The 11,835-nt window shown below is 34.5% G+C and overlaps 1 long non-coding RNA gene across 1 annotated transcript in view; it reads left to right on the top strand.

Moving 5' to 3' along the window:
- Window positions 1-1,586: 1,586 nt before the first annotated feature.
- LOC145673911 (uncharacterized) overlaps window positions 1,587-11,835 on the top strand; it is a 122,838-nt gene continuing 112,589 nt past the window's right edge. Inside the window, exon 1 of the long non-coding RNA XR_014128844.1 lies at window positions 1,587-1,904. This is a non-coding gene — a long non-coding RNA (uncharacterized LOC145673911). The remainder of the gene's footprint in view (window positions 1,905-11,835) is intronic.

Raw genomic sequence — 11,835 nt, 5'->3', positions numbered from 1 at the left:
CATTATGTTTACAAAGCAGAATTTAGTCCTTTTCTATTGCAAACTTGAAATATCCGACAAGTCTACTGGAGAGGTAACAAACTCGGAGCGGAGGATATTCATGATCATTGCAATAATTTAGATTTGAACATTTATATTTATGTATCCGCAAGTTCGTTGGTTGGCTAACTAAAAAAAAAAAAAAAAAAAAAAAAAAAAAAAAATGAATGCAAGCAAAAACTTATAATTAGTACTTGAACATTGCGTTTGGTTTACTCGATCCTTAGACCTGATAAACCCGTTTAACCCATGCTTCGCCTGTTTGGACCGTTAGAGCAATTTGTGTTACGATAATAAAGTGAAACAACACACTATTTACAATCATGCTATACTAAGCTTTTATATATATATATATATATATATATATATATATATATATATATATATATATATATAAACGTTATCAGGCCACCGTATTCCTACGGTTCAATCGGACAAACCCGATTCATAAGGTAAGAATACATTATCGGTCGAACAGGCGGTCCAGGATCGATTCTATTTTCCAAGCATTACTGAAAATTCACAGTAGAACGAAACGGCTCGGACTTAAACACTATTATTATTATTATTATTATTATTATTATTATTATTATTATTATTATTATTATTATTATTATTATTATTATTATTATTATTATTATATTAAAAGGAGAGAAAATTACTTGTTAAATGACCTGTATGTATTTATTCCTATTTTGAGTGGTTATCCTTGTTTTATTTATCCATTGAGTACAACAAGCATGAACTGGAATAAGCCCCGGCTGTAAAATGTTGAATTTTGCCTTTTTTCTTTCTTTCTTTATTTTTCCCTTCTCGAATGCGAAGGTTTATAAACAACAGAAATGTTAGAAAGTCCTTAAGTATGTACTCGAATTATCCACAGGAATTGTTTAGAGATATTAGGGAACTTGCGTTTGCGAATGAATAACCTTCATAATAAGAAAACAAAGGTTTAATACAGCCATCATAATCGAAGAAGTAGGAATTCCTAAGCATAACAAAGGCTGTAAATAAAATTAAAGTAAATAAAAATTACAACACAACTACAAGAAGAACTGACAAAGCACAAAAAGAACAAGAAAATTTCCAGTCTTGTGGTTGCATGCTGCTTTACCCTATAGATCATTATAAAAATATTCATATACTCCGTGTGATAACTTGGACTCATCGTCACAATATTTTCTGTGAATTTATATTTTTGTATCTGAACTTTTGAGGTACCCTGTTTTTTGGACTCTACAACCATTGGGAATTATTGGATTTAAGAAATACGTTCTGCTATTGGAGTGAAATGGACTATTTGTATGCGAAAATAATACAAAAATAAAGAACTTTCTGTCTTTCTTTTTTCTAAAAAAAGAAGAAATAAAAGAATAAAGAAGAGACATTAATTGTGAAGAAAAACTGAAAAGAAATCACTTTGAAAAGTAATAGAGATGTTTTGTATAGAGTTTTATGTATTTATACGTCAATAGTCAACTTTGTACCATTGCGCTCTTCCTCGTGGCTGGTGCCTTGCTTTCCTCGCGCCAGAAGCTAGGAAGAATTGAACGTTGCCTGAGATGCTATTTCGCAGCACCGAAGGAATCCCATCCGTGTTTTCTGTACTGCCACGACAACGAGTTGCTGTATGCACGTTTGAGTGGGTGTGTTTGAAATCTAAGAGGGACTTATTCTAATTGAATTCATTGCATTTTTTGTGGTTTTTGCTTTTACGTCGCTTGGTACTGTAATCGAAATCTTTGGACATTCCGAATCATTTTGATTATCCATCGTTTGGACTTACTTCCGTTTGAGAAAAATTGTTAGCTGTAATTTCTTTTGAGAAGAAAGGAAAAGAAAGCCCAGCAGTGAACGTAATTGCGGTAAGTGAAGAAATATTATTTTTGTATTTATTTCTCTCTGTTTTTTTGGGGGGGGGGGTTGTTTAAGTTCTCTGCTTTAAAGGAGTGGATTTTTCATAGTTTGTGTTCTATATTCTGTATGAGGTACTATTGTCTTTGGTTTAGTTAGTGGAGTTAATTTAGCGTCCCCATTGAGTTACTTCAATTACTAATATTTTTTTGGTTAATTGGTCGGAAAATTGATTTAATTTAGCGTCCACATTGAGTTGCTTCCATTTCGACTATTTTTGCATAATTAATTGGGAGGTTAGTTACTCTAATTTCTCGTCTCATTTAATTTGTTTCAGTTTCAGGATTTTTGTGATTAATTAGGTTTGAAGTTCGGTTAGTTTAATTTAGTGTCACAATTAATTCTTTTCGGTTTTGAGTAATCTTGCGTTAATAGTCAATTCTGTAATTTTTAGATTTAGCGTCCTTTTTTTAGTTCTTTCAGTTTTGAGTAATTTTGTCGTAGTAATTTAGTTTGTGGATAGTTTTTTTTTTTTTTTTTTTAGTGTCCCATTCGGATTGTTAGTTTCGAGTACTTTTACAACGTTAGCCTTATTGTTTTGAAGTTTTCTTTCATGTAAGTTGGTATAATGGATTATTATTCAAGTTCGGTACTCTTGGTTTATTTGATCTAGTTGAATGAAGCTAGCTTTCAAATTAAAATTACGGAAGAATAAATTTGATTCTGTGCTTTAACGTCATTTCCTGTTGTTGGGGTTTATTTTGTATTCAGTTTGGGTTTATTTAATTGTTAAATCAACCGTCTGAATTGGTTCATTAAAAATTTTTTGCTACAATTTGAAGTCCTGATTGATTTTCTTTGAACTTATAATTTATTGTTTGTTTGCTATTAATTTTCCGATTGGCGTTTGAGTAGCAAATTTTATTCTCAGTCCACGTAAGTTTTTTTTATTTTTTTTTATTTGAAGTTTAGCCTAGTTCTGTAAAATCTTCGGCCAGATCTAATAACTTTCTTGGATTATCGTTGTTCTCTGAAACTATTTATTGGGAGTTAGCTCGGTTCTGAAATTTTCGGATTCCTGTTTTTTTGTTTTCTGGAGTTATTTTTTTTAAACTTAATTATATTGCTTTAGATTCTGTTTAGGGTCTTTCGTATACTATTGTTTGATTAATCTGTTATTGATAACGTTTCTTTTGATAGTTCTCTTTTTGGAAATTAGCGTCCCAAACTAAATTCATAGGTTTAAACACCACTCACAAAACAAACAAACAAACAAAAAAAAAGACTCGTTGATTAACTGTAACCATTTAGTCTCCGAATTTTAGCAATTATTTGATTCAAATCAGTTTGGTTCATTTTCCTTCATTTTTGTTGAGCTTTAAAATAAATATAATCTAATTTGGTCAGTTGACTATTGGCTTACTTATAAATAATTCTATCAATTTGGAATTTGATTAGATTTAGGAATTTGTGATTGACTGCGTGACCAAATTAAATCATTCTATTTGAGATGAGAAATTTTGATAGATTTGGGAGGTATTAGTATTTATTAATTCTTGGAATTGTTGTTATACTAAGGATTGAATGAGATTTGAATTATATACAGGCCGATTAAAAAGTAATATTTGTTGTAATATTTTTCTTCAGTTTTAATGCAAACTGTTAAAGAAAATAAATTGTTAAATTTAATTTAGCTGATTTTGAATTAATATATTGCTTGTGCAAATCCTTAACACATTGTTAATTTTTGGCTTTAAGATAATTTACTTAAGGGTTATATATATATATATATATATATATATATATATATATATATATATATATATATATATATATATATATATATATATATGAGAGAGAGAGAGAGAGAGAGAGAGAGAGAGAGAGACTGACTGACTGACTGGGAATTTTTCAGGAGCACGGCTGTGATTCTTAAAGCACCCCACTGTATTGTGATTTGCCGAATCGTCCTTGCTTATAATTCTTAATACGGATTTTTTTGTGGGATCGTTGGACGAACTAGATGGTTTTTCACTTTTAAGCGCGGGAGCGTTACACACAAGTCTAGTCTGATATTTCTTCCGTATAGAACTATTGTGGACTGAGTGAATAGGCAACCGAAGTGCTACCTTTTCAGAACCTATTATTGTTATTGTTATATTTTCCAATGTTACAACAACTTCATTCACCCCAAATGTACGTTGACCTATGTATGATCTGTCAGGAAAGTAAATGTACACCTATTTTTCGAGTCTGGCATTCCTGCGCTCCATCCGTGGAGAGTATGAGAATTAAATCAATCAAATGTTTACTGAGGAGCAAAAAGAAAAACTTAATCTGAATAAGACATTGCACAGGGGCACAAGCTGTGAATACGAATAGTGCATTGTGTAAATAAAGGACGACACCGAAAGAGAAAGCCAGAAGCTGCTGTTAAACTTACAAAAAAAGAGTAAAAATTGTCGAAGTGGGAACATAAAACACAAATACAACAAATACGCCGACAATTAAACGGCAACCATGCCATGATCTTGGTGTAGTGGTTAAGGTGCTGGCTTACAAATGCAAAGGACGCAAGTTCGAATCCTCAGCAAGGACATTTTTAAAAATTTTTGTAAATAATACATACAACTCATGAGAGATGGTAAAAGAGGTCGTATTTAGTTTTTCGTAGCAATTATTATTGGTAATATTTAGTACTGATAATACTTTTTGTCTTTGCGTATTGCTTTTATTCTTTTCTTCATTACCAAAGAGAAGAATATCCGAACAAATCCCACCAAAATTCCTCATATTTTGAATGTAAACGCCATTTGCGATTCGTAAAGAATAAAAATTGAACGTTCCGATGTAGCTGCAAAAAGTAAAAGGAAAAACATGGAAGTCGACAATACTCATGGTTACTAAAAATACAATTTCTACATGCCTTACACCTCCCGACCACGTTTCTACGTTAGCAAGTAAGAGGCTTGTGTTTAGGTTAGGCTCGTCAATACGTTTTGCAAAGGGGCCTGGTTTAGCTCTGACGCACCACAGGTGCGAGAAGGGAGAAAAACACTTTTTCTCTCTCCCTCTGTGTGTCTACTTATCTATCTATTTGTATATATATAACGCTATTTGTGAATGCCATAACCACCTTAATTTTCAGCGGATTGAGACGAAACTTGGCACAAACATTAATTGTTGAAATATCTTGATGAGTTCGTTAACCAGAATAATCAGATGAAAATGTTCAAAATGGTGGCCCTTCAAACTCTTAAAAAGTTCCAAGGGAACCAAATTTCGCCCATAAATAGGTATTCAGAAAGTTTGAATAAATTTTCCTCTTTTACTGAAATGTTTTGTGTGCAGAAACTTATTGAAATATTGGACCCGATTAATCGCCTAAAGAAGGTTCACGCCCTTTCGCTACGGTCAGTTTTTTTTTTTTTGCAGGAGGGGGTTATTTTCCTATCGGAACAAGATGATTGTTAGTGATGATATGAAATTACACATTGAAAGTGAAGTAACTTGTGTAACGTGTTATTTGAAAGAATAATATAATAAATGTGCATTCCTCTAACACAGAGAACTGTAAATCATGTATTTCGAGTTCGAGAGCCTGAATGGCGAGGAGTGTTATTTGATTTGCTTTTTAGTAACACATTGCATTGCAAATAAAGGTAGGCAACATTAGTGGTAAGTATAATAATAATAATAATAATAATAATAATAATAATAATAATAATAATAATAGGTGTTGTTTGTGGCAAGGTAATATTTTAATCAATTCTTCAAACGTAATGATTGTAACGCCATATCTCCCTTACAAACAAAATATTAGCAATTTATATCGAGAGAACGAGAAACTGTAGAGCGATGGGAGCAACGTTGGACAGTATGCACTCATAGTACTCAGAAAAGTAAGCTATTTCAATGCAAAATGAACGAAGAGTCATTGTCATGGGTACTCATGGGGCCACGGCAGAGCCCTCTGTAGGCAAAATGTCAATAACTTATATCGAGAGGTGATACTGGGATGGGACCAACTTTGGACACCGTGGACCCATAAAGCGCATCGAAAAAAATAGGGGGGGGGGCGCCAGCCAGCCTTACTTATTTCCACATAATAATATAAAATTATGTTGTCGAAATACACACACGAGTTAGCTACTAATATTTCATATTATTATTATTATCGACAGCGTCTTTTCATTTCGTGTGCGTGTTTGACATGAAGCCAAAGAGAAGATCCACCATTCGTAGAAAGAATAATAGTCAGTTACTTTAACTGTGAACGACAGCGGAAAATACGAAAAGAGTGGACTACCTGTAGCGTAAAGAGGCAATATTTTCTCTCAATTGATTCGAACTCGCATGGATGGCGCGAAAAGCCAGTGCTTTGTCCACTTTTTTTTTTAACTGACTCACTGAACGTGTTTCAAAAACTTACTTATTGCTAATTTTACTTGCTTCACTCGTTTAACTTGCTTTTTCTAATAACTTATAACGACAGGGACACGAACACAGAAACATCGAGAACAGTTAAAAATCATAGATGCTCTCCCGCCGGGAATCGAACCCGGAACTCCATACACCAAAGGCGCACGTGCTAGCGACTAGACCAGCGGGAAGGGCACCACTCTCTCCCTCTGTCGTTAGGTATTACGACCACTGTCTTGCCAGCTATCACTTCTGTGGGTTGTATACTATGATCACATGTTTCTTCTCTGCAGGAAGAGTAAAACCTACATTATATGTAATACATGAGGTATTTAGACCTACATGCTCTTCATATAATGTAATAAAAGGGTCATGCTGGGAATAAGAAAAAGAACATTCCTTGGACAAAACGGAAACTATTGGCATCAGAAATATTTATCTACGAGGCATGCGCAGTAGTATATTTCAGAATAGTTACTGTTTTGTTCAGTAAACGAAGAAAGGGGTATAAAAAAGCAAATATGTCGCGTCAACGAGATCGACCAGATTTGACAGGGGCGGAAGCAGATGTATAGTAATACAACAACTTCGCTCAGTTGATACGAGCCGAGCCGGTTGATATCACTACCCGAGTTGGTCTTCTGCTTGGGCTCAAGAATTCGACCGTGCAGGTCTCAGCCTTAATTTTAAGAACTACAGTATATACTTATATTGGTGATTACGACATATGAGTCTGTCCCGTAATAATAATAATAAAACTCTTGTCTTCTCGTTATCTAGACGAGACGAGATACACTAAAATTGCCCCACGAGATGCACCAAAATTACGAGAGAAGACGCACCCTTGCCGTGAGCAACACTAAAAGTATCCCACATTACTGCCTACATTTCTCATGGCTTTCGGTTTCCAGTCTAATCAGGCCATTATTTCAAAACGAGTTAAAACGAGCTGAACGAGCGAGAGAGCCATTATAAAACTCGACTCAACTCGAAACTCGACCTCGAAAACAGCGCCTTGGCTTGGAACTCAACTCAAGAAAAATATCTTTGACTCGACTCGGATTGAACTCGAGTCGAGTCGAATTTTGGCTCGACTCCTGCTCATCCCTATTCATATTTGTATTTTGTTTCCACTTCAACAATTTCTACTCTTTTTTTCTTCGTTTACCTATTGTTTCTGGATTTCTCTGTCGGTGTCGTCCTTTATTAACACCATGCACTATTCTTATTCCCAGCTTGTGACCCGCTTCAATGTCTTATTCAGTTTAGGCTTTTCTCCTTACATTGACTTGACATGTGATTGATTTAATTCTCACTTTCCGCGCACGACCGATGAAAATGTTATTATTATTATTATTATTATTATTATTATTATTATTATTATTATTATTATTATTATTATTATTATTATTATTATTATTATTATTATTATACTATTGAACTTGCACGGCGAAATTACTGTATAATACGATATCATTTCAGTAATTTTATTCCATTGTATGTTATTTAATTTATTAATGGGCACTAAATTGTCTCCAGATCAACGAATAAATTAACTACGGCATGCACTTTGGTGGAAATATCATTACATGAACGTGTTTGGAACGAACCAATAATCTTAGTTGGAACAAGCCATCGACTCAGCTCAATTGAGCCGATGGCTCGAGCTTTCTCGGTTGGGATGGGTCACCTACTCGGCTCATGTGAACCGGTTCGAGCCAGCTAAGTTGAAACTAGTTAATCAGCACGTTTCGACTCAGCTCAACTAAGCCGATGGCTCAAATCGGCTCGGTTGGGTGAGCTGTTGGCTCGGCTCACTTCTCGATTCGGTTCGATATTGAATGAGCTGTAAGCCGAGCCGCTCGAGCCGTTGAGAAGCCCAAACCCGGTCCCAGCTGTTTTGAATATGTTTGGCTGAAGCCTATGACTTTTAACAATTTTTTGCTCGAGCCCGAATACTTGCCCCTTCGGAACTCAAACCCAGAACGTGACCGATGTCCTTGCCTCCTGAAGACTTCCAGACGATCGAGATCGACAGTCAATTAGCTTTTACTATTCAGATACAAACCGTATATCTTTTAAAGATTATACATGGAGTTGATATAATAATAATAATAATAATAATAATAATAATAATAATAATAATAATAATAATAGTTTTAAACTTGCCCTGAAATTTGGCAAAACTTACTTAAAAGTAGCGATTTCGGGGAAAGGGTTCCGTACCTTCAAGACACACCTCTGCAACTACCAACATTTTAAACTTGAACCTTTTATTGAAGTTTCATGTAGAAAGTATGTTTTGAGGAAAATAACTGTAATAAATATAACTGAATATCACGCGACAGTAAGGCATATAATAAACTAATTTTTAGAATATGCAGAGGTAAATATAAAAGCTTTGCTACAAAAATACCTACACAGAGCATAATTCAATGAGCTCTGAAATACAATGTAACGAAATAGGCTATGAGATTCAGTCTACAGAGCAATTGTTACTTAAAGAATGGACATACACTATTTCGAGAATCGAGACAAGACGGGAAATGTTTACGATACTTTTCGTCTCGTCTCGATTCTCATCTCCAAAGAGAGACGAAAATTTTGATTTAGCCCTGACCCGTCTCGAATGTAAAATGTTAATTCTCATGTTATTTTATTTGTTTTAGAAACGAGATGAGAAACTCCTCTTCTCGTGAGCAACATTAAACCAAACCGAAACATTCTTTCCAAATGTCACGTTTCTCCTTGTAATGGTATGACCTGAGCGATAATTTAGCTTCTAGCTTTTAATCTTCTACGAGATAATAATAATTATTATTATTACTATTATTATTCCTGAAGATTTGATAGTTCAAGTATTGAAACATCCGAGTATTCAAATATCTGAATATAATAAAACGTATGTTATCGCTGATCAATCGCCATCAAAAATTCTAAAGTAAGAAAAAAAAATTGCAACGTGCATTCGCAGAAGCACCTTGACCACTGAACCGCGATCGCTACGCGGTAAACGATCCGTCTTTAGTCTGGTTACGTTAGGTTTCTTTGTCTCCGCTTGCAAACTTGTATGTTATATTTTTCGATTCAAAATGTCTTTTGTATTTCTTTTATGAAGTCGGCAAAGTTTATATTAATAACTTGAGTTTTTCTTAAACCACTGGTTCACAAGTTCGTTCTTTCTCCACACGAAACTACAAATATGACAGATTGAATTCTCATACTCCCCATTTCTTTCAAAGCAGTCGCCATTACCTGGTCAAAGACTTATTTCCGCCACGATTCATATTAACCAAAATAAATTCATTTTTCGGAAGCGGAACTTTCACTTTCCGGATTTTGCAAAATTATGGAATTCAGTTATACTCCGGAATTCAGAAGAATTTCGGAACTCGGAAAGAATCCGGAATTTAGAAAATTCCGGAATTGAGAAAAACCCCGACTTTCGAAAAAATCCGGATTTTCCGAATTCCGGAATGTTAACGAAATCAGAAATTTCGAAATTCCGGATTTTTCCGAATTCCGAAATTATTACAAAATTGGAATTTTCCGAATTCCGGAATTTGTCCGGCTTTACTTTCGGGAGTCCGAAAACTAATAATTCCGGAACGGGCTATCCCTAGTTTATACACAACCTTTCAGAACACTAAGCTAGTAGCTGTCTACAAACAAACAAGTAATGCAAAGCATGTTGTATACTGCAATACGTCATGTATTAAAATCCGACACCATGACCCTTTTATTACATTATATGAAGAGCATGTAGGTCTAAATACCTCATGTATTACATATAATGTAGGTTTTACTCTTCCAGCAAAGAAGAAACATGTGATCATAGTATACAACCCACAGAAGTGATAGCTGGCAATACAGTGGTCGTAATCCCTAACGACACAGGAAGTGAACGATGCCATCGCCGCTGGTCTAGAGGCTAGCACGTGAGCCTTGGGTGTATGTAGTCTCGGGTTCGATTCTCGGCAGGAGAGCATCTATCATTTTTAGCTGTTCTCGATGTTTCTGTGTTCGTGTCCCTGTCGTTATAAGTTATTAGAAAAAGCAAGTTAAACGAGTGAAGCAAGTAAAATTAGCAATAAGTAAGTTTTTGAAACACGTTCGGTGAGTCAGTTAAAAAAATAGTGGACAAAGCACTGGCTTTTCGCGCCGTCCATGCGAGTTCGAATCAATCTCGGCTTGATCTTTTATCCTTTTGAGAGAAAGTATTGTTTCTTTTCGCTACAGGATGGATTTTCTCTTTGGTTTCATGTCAAACATGCTCACGTAATGAAAAGACGCTGTAGATAATAATAATAATAATAATAATAATAATAATAATAATAATAATAATAATAATATGAAATATTAGTAGCTAACTCGTGTGTGTATTTCGACAACATAATTTTATATTATTATGTGGAAATAAGTAAGGCTGGCTGGCGCCCCCCACCCTATTTTTTTCGATGCGCTTTATGGGTCCACGGTGTCCAAAGTTGGTCCCATCCCAGTATCACCTCTCGATATAAGTTATTGACACTTTGCCTAAAGAGGGCTCTGCCGTGGCCTCATGAGTACCCATGACAATGACTCTTCGTTCATTTTGCATTGAAATCGCTTACTTTTCTGAGTACTATGAGTGCATACTGTCCAACGTTGCTCCCATCGCTCTACAGTTTCCCGTTCTCTCGATATAAATTGCTAATATTTTGTTTGTAAGGGAGATATGGCGTTACAATCATTACGTTTGAAGAAGAACTGAGGAAGATATTACCTTGCCACAAACAACACCTTTATTATTATTATTATTATTATTATTATTATTATTATTATTATTATTATTATTATTATTATTATTATTGTAGTTGTTTTACTTACCACTAATGTTGCCTACCTTTATTTGCAATGCAATGTGTTACTAAAAAGCAAATCAAATAACACTCCTCGCCATTCAGGCTCTCGAACTCGAAATACATGATTTACAGTTCTCTGTGTTAGAGGAATGCACATTTATTATATTATTCTTTCAAATAACACGTTACACAAGTTACTTCACTTTCAATGTGTAATTTCATATCATCACTAACAATCATCTTGTTCCGATAGGAAAATAACCCCCTCCTGCAAAAAAAAAAAAAAAAAAAAAACTGACCGTAGCGAAAGGGCGTGAACCTTCTTTAGGCGATTAATCGGGTCCAATATTTCAATAAGTTTCTGCACACAAATATTTCAGTAAAAGAGGAAAATTTATTCAAACTTTCTGAATACCTATTTATGGGCGAAATTTGGTTCCCTTGGAACTTTTTAAGAGTTTGAAGGGCCACCATTTTGAACATTTTCATCTGATTATTCTGGTTAACGAACTCATCAAGATATTTCAACAATTAATGTTTGTGCCAAGTTTCGTCTCAATCCGCTGAAAATTAGGGTGGTTATGACATTCACAAATAGCGTTATATATATACAAATAGATAGATAAATAGACACACAGAGGGAGAGAGAAAAAGTGTTTTTCTCCCTTCTCGCACC

Source organism: Thermobia domestica, chromosome 17 (genome assembly GCF_964235325.1).
Source record: "Thermobia domestica chromosome 17, izTheDome1.hap1.1, whole genome shotgun sequence".
Taxonomy (NCBI): Eukaryota; Metazoa; Arthropoda; class Insecta; order Zygentoma; family Lepismatidae; genus Thermobia; species Thermobia domestica.
Note: the sequence above shows the minus strand (reverse complement) of the source record. Positions and strands in the feature narration are given on the sequence as shown.